The sequence below is a fragment of the Pagrus major genome, chromosome 14 (assembly GCF_040436345.1).
Source record: "Pagrus major chromosome 14, Pma_NU_1.0".
Classification (NCBI taxonomy): Eukaryota; Metazoa; Chordata; class Actinopteri; order Spariformes; family Sparidae; genus Pagrus; species Pagrus major.
In genome coordinates, this window is record NC_133228.1 from 21362396 (window position 1) to 21367580 (window position 5185).

The following is a 5185-nucleotide window of genomic DNA, read 5'->3' on the forward strand; positions in this document are numbered from 1 at the left end:
ATTTCCTGATCCGACTGACCTGTGGACAACACCGCCATTTCAAAAGTCAAACCGTTTGCTGATCTTACACCACTACGGTTAATGATTGGTCAGTCTTGGGCAAAAAACAGCTTGATTTGAGGAAAGTGAAAGGTTAGAAAAACATCTATATATACCTAATTTACCAGAGATGTAAGTTACCGGAAAAGCATGAAAATGCACCTTGAAAATGCTTGAAAGGTGCTTGAATTTGTTTATTAAAAAGGTGCAGGAACCCTGAATATACCAATTAATATTCTAATCTCTACAGGCACTAGAGGGTTTTGTGATTTAAAGATCCATTTAATATGAACTAGAGGGATTTAGGAGGATCTATTAACTGGAATATAATTTCTTTTCATTAGTGTATAATCACAATAAACTATGAATTTGTTGCGTTTTTGTCGTACAGGGTGCCATTTGTAAGCTCGACTTCATCCCTGGCAACCAACCCAGCTACAGCTCGCCTCCTTTCTGTGGGAGAAATATTCTCACTCTGCATGCTGTGTTTAAAAAATCCTCTGGAATTGATTCTGTACTTCAAACAGACACAACAAAATAAATCCCATATGCAGAAAAATGATGTGGGATTAATTAAAAACATCCCATTCAGCACGGACCAGTTTTTATAATCTGACCGTGACAGTGAAAGTTAAAACGAGGCATTAGCCGGTCACATTCGAGGCAACTGCTCCACTGATCAAAACACTGGGTAGGATTTTTTTTTTTACAATTTATTGTATAAAAATCAAACACTTTGAGCGCTCTCTGCATAATAAAGCAGCCAGTCAGACTGAAATCCTCTCTGCATCTGCTGAGATAACACCACCGGCTATTAAAACTGGCCTGTCGTGCTGTTCATCCTGCAGCTATCTCCCATCGAGCATGAGGGGATGATGAAACGCGCTGAATTAAGCCTGACGCAGGCGAAATCGGGTAGCGTTAATCAGTGGTGTCACTTCCCTCGGCGGCTTGGATCCGCTGATAAAACGTGATGGAGCTCTGGAGGCTGGGGGTCCAGCTGTCTGTCAGTCAGGATCAGATCCATATTCCCACACCCGACCCCCCCACTGTGCCACAAGGACTGAGCCTGGGCACTGCATGTGGGCCGGTTATGAAGTATCTGCCCCAAAACAACAGTGGTATTAGTGGTATTAGTGGTATTCAGAGGGGTAGTTGCAGATTTCAACCAAGCGCCTACACCTCACCTTCCCTTATAGCCCCTTTCACATTACCTTTATCCTGCCTCACCGTCTGTATGACAGTCACAGAGGGGGAAGGGCAAAAAAACCTCAACTCATAATGTCTGTCGTCTTCTGTTATTATGTTGTTGTAGTTACTGTGTCTGGCAACTTATATTGAAAATGAAATCACCAAATTTAATGAGGAAATTTAATGAGGTCAGTCTTCCGTACTGAGTCTTCAGTGAACTCCCGCTGGAAAACAGCGTCCCTCCCTACGAGTGAGAGTATCTGTGTCTCTTTCCACGATGCACGATGGGTCAGGAGCTCAATCACAGCACATTAAACCAGCATCCACGTGATTATAAACAGTTTGCTGAGACATTTTCAGATTTACAGGTGGAAATGCAGTAAAGAAATCACAGACGATCACTCAACGATATTACGTGTACCGTCACGCCTCTTATGGTTCTGCAACAGAGACGACACATTGGGGGCGGTGTGATGCCTAAACCGAAACAAACAGCGTCAGAAAACAGAAAGAAATGGCAAATAAAGAGTGAACTTAGACTAAAAACAAAAAAAACATCCAACATGGTGATATGAGATTCACCAGAAACATGCCGGTGCAACATGTTGGACTCCGTAGAAGAAGACCTGCTCGCTCTGTAGATTTAAGAGACTAGAGGGCAAAATGATCATACCAATATAATAATTGTTATTGCATGTTAATGTCTGTGTGATTCTCTCCAGCCAGGAGCTTAATGTTCTCCTCGTCTTGTTACAAACCCTCTCTGGAGGATCTTCCACTCCCTGCCTCTGCGTTACATAACAGAGGCCTCAGCTGGTCTGATCAATATTCCCCTCACAATATCCCCAGCTCTCTCTCTGGGGTCCGGGCTTGTGGGTCATCCCACGGAGTTAATCGAGCCTGCAGGGCTGCATTGTGTGCGTGCGTGCGTGCGTGTGTGTGTGTGTGTGCAACCCTTCACCTGATGGAGGGAGGAGAGGCTATTGATGGAGATGAAGGACAAAAAGAGGCAGAAAGCTATTTCTGGTGACAGGCCGAGTAAATAAACAGGCTGTAATGAGGCTTTGGATGGAGCAGCGGACTAAAGGTCTTTGACAAAGGCAGAGTCCTGCTGCCCACACTTGTCTTTCACAGCATCTAATCATGTGAAGTGGAGCAAAAAATCTAAAGTACACTCTTGAAGTACGCTGCAAAATAGACTTTCATACAGTGTGCAAGCTTTAAATATCACTTCTACCCATGCTCACAGTATACTGTAGCTCAAGAGATCGCTGTTGGACGGTCAGTCGGTCGGTTAGACATCCAATTATTTGGTCCCGACTTAAATCTCTCAGCAGACACTCACGGTCCCCAGAGGACGAATCCCATTGACTTGAATGATCCCCTGAACTCTCCTCCAGCTCCACAACGAGCTTCACATTTGTTGTTTTTTTAGTGAAATGTCGCTGCAACAGTTTGATGGATTGTGTGAAATGTAGTAAACACATTCATGATCCCCTCAGGATGAATTATAAGGATACTTGTTAGACAAGGAAGAGCAGAAAACAAGGGCAGTGAAGTTTTTACTGGAGGAGCTGTGACACTCGGAAAATACGACACTTGACTGCAATCACGACTCTGCACGTACTGTGTGAAGCAGAGGCCACGTTTAATTGTTTCATTATCATTATTTATTGTAATTTCCACTTTCTACTCCTACATCTGACCTTGCTCACCAATAATCATCTATAAATACACTTACATGAGAGGTTAAACAGGCACACAGGTATTGTGCTGTGAGTCTCGACGGTACAGGAAGGCTCGGGGAGATCACCGTGTTACTGTGTGTGCTCTTTACGCCTCTGGATGGAGATTTATATGAGTCATTCCCTGCTACAGATCAGTGCACCCCCTCTACTGCAATCTCCAGTCAAGATCTGCCTCCTAAATGAGAATCTCCTCCTCATGCATACTGTATGGGAGGATGAGACACGCTGCTTTATGCAACGCCTCTACTGCACAGACAGTCGAGCATTTGCTGCAGCCCGAAGCTCGACTTTAAAGGTCAAAAAGTCGACACGTACCCTTTTTCTCGTTCCCTTATACGATCGGTGACATCTCGAGTGATCAGTCTGTGGTTTTGAGACAAACCGTCTCACTTTGCAGTCGACTGAAGACCCCAGTACAAGGAGAAACGCTGAGACCACAGTGTGTTTTCTGTAAAGGCACTTGACTGTACCTTTTCCTAGCAGAGGTGTTACCTGCTGCAGAGCTAACAGGATGTGGTGTGTGAAATGACTCAAAACAAGAGAGGGGGCGTTACAAAGGGGGGATCTTCTCTAACAAGGTTTGTGTAAATGTTCACCTGACAGCTCTGACAAGATGAATCTAGTTTGGGGTTTTCTTTGTGAGGAAACAGACGCGTCAAACCTGAAATGAAATCTAATGTATATGTGTCCCAGAACAAAACATAATGTCAGTGGGCTTCTTTTGTTGTGACATTTCTGTAGCTGTATGCCTCTATGCTCACTGTCTGGTTTCATTAGTTTGGCCGTGCAATATTGTTTTTCTTGTGCTTGTCGCGGTGGAATCTGTAATAAAGCCCGGAGCTCAGGTGTTTACAAAAATAAGGGATTTAAGACCGCCGAAGGCTCGAGTCAAGTTTTTATATTTCTACTTTTGGAAGTAGTGTTTACTGACATTATCTCCAGGATATGATTTCACGGCTCCGTGAAAAATCAACCTTTTCTTCAACAGCCAGATTAATAATTTAGTTTTCTGCATGTGTGACAAGCATAAATACACATTTGCAGCTCGTTGAGATCAAGTAAAAGATGCTTTTTTTTCGGCTGAATATGACAGCGTTTGTTGCTCCTAGACTTCTCTGTCATCACTTTGAGACATTTATAGCTGATCTCATCGTGAAGCTGTTGACTGTCTGAATGTCTTGAGGAAATACAGCCCCAGATCACAGACATGTCGGCTCGCACAGGACTCATACTATCACATAACCTCTGTGTTTGGTGGTGCACAGGTAATGCTAGTCCCATGCAAAAGTTCATGAAATATAAAAGTTTTAAAATTGCTTGTTTTGTCCGACCAACACTGAAAAGCCCCGCAAAATATTCACTTTAAAATTAGAGTAGAGTGTATACCTCCTGCTGACAAACCAAGAAACAAACCTGAATGAAAACATAATCTCCTTGGGGGAGCTAACAAACAAGATAGCAACAGGTAGGTACCTTGCATTGCTGCAAAGCCTTGAATTACTGCTGCAACAATCTGTTTTCACCATTAATTAGTCTGTTGATTGTTTTTATATCGCTTAAGTCTATAAAAAAAGTCTTAAAATTGCTTGTTTTCTCCAATCAACACACAAAAAAACCCCAAATATTCACATTAAACTGATATAAAACAGCAAATACGTACATTTAAAAAGTTCTTACCTGCAAACGTTGGTTTAATAAATTAGTTTAACAATGACTCAACTGTTAAAACATATTCAAGGAGTGGTTGTGTTCTGTTTATGAAGACCTGAGAGGAGGACTTTAAACTTGAGCTGAGACTTGAGGCTCTGACAGACTTGACGTGGACCAAGAAGGGCAACAGCGAGATGGGAACCTTCACTGGTCGGAGGGGTCAACTGCCGAAGCCCACTGGTGCTGTGGGAACATCTGCTTCCTCTTTCCTGACATGATAAGGTTCTTAATATAGCAGGATGTACCACGAATGGCACATTTTTGCCTGTACAGACCATGGGAAGCAGTGTGCGTTCCAGTAAAGCTAGAAACCGGCTGCTCTGGCTGCCTCCTAGTGAAGCCCTCCCACCACCAGTCTGGTGAATCACAATATGCAGACAGGGAGGCAGAGATTAGAGATTTTTAAACGGCTGCAATTTCACAAAATGCAACCCGGCCTCCTCACTCCTCCGAGCTGTGTCAGTTAATATCACAACCATGAATCCAAACGGAGCTAG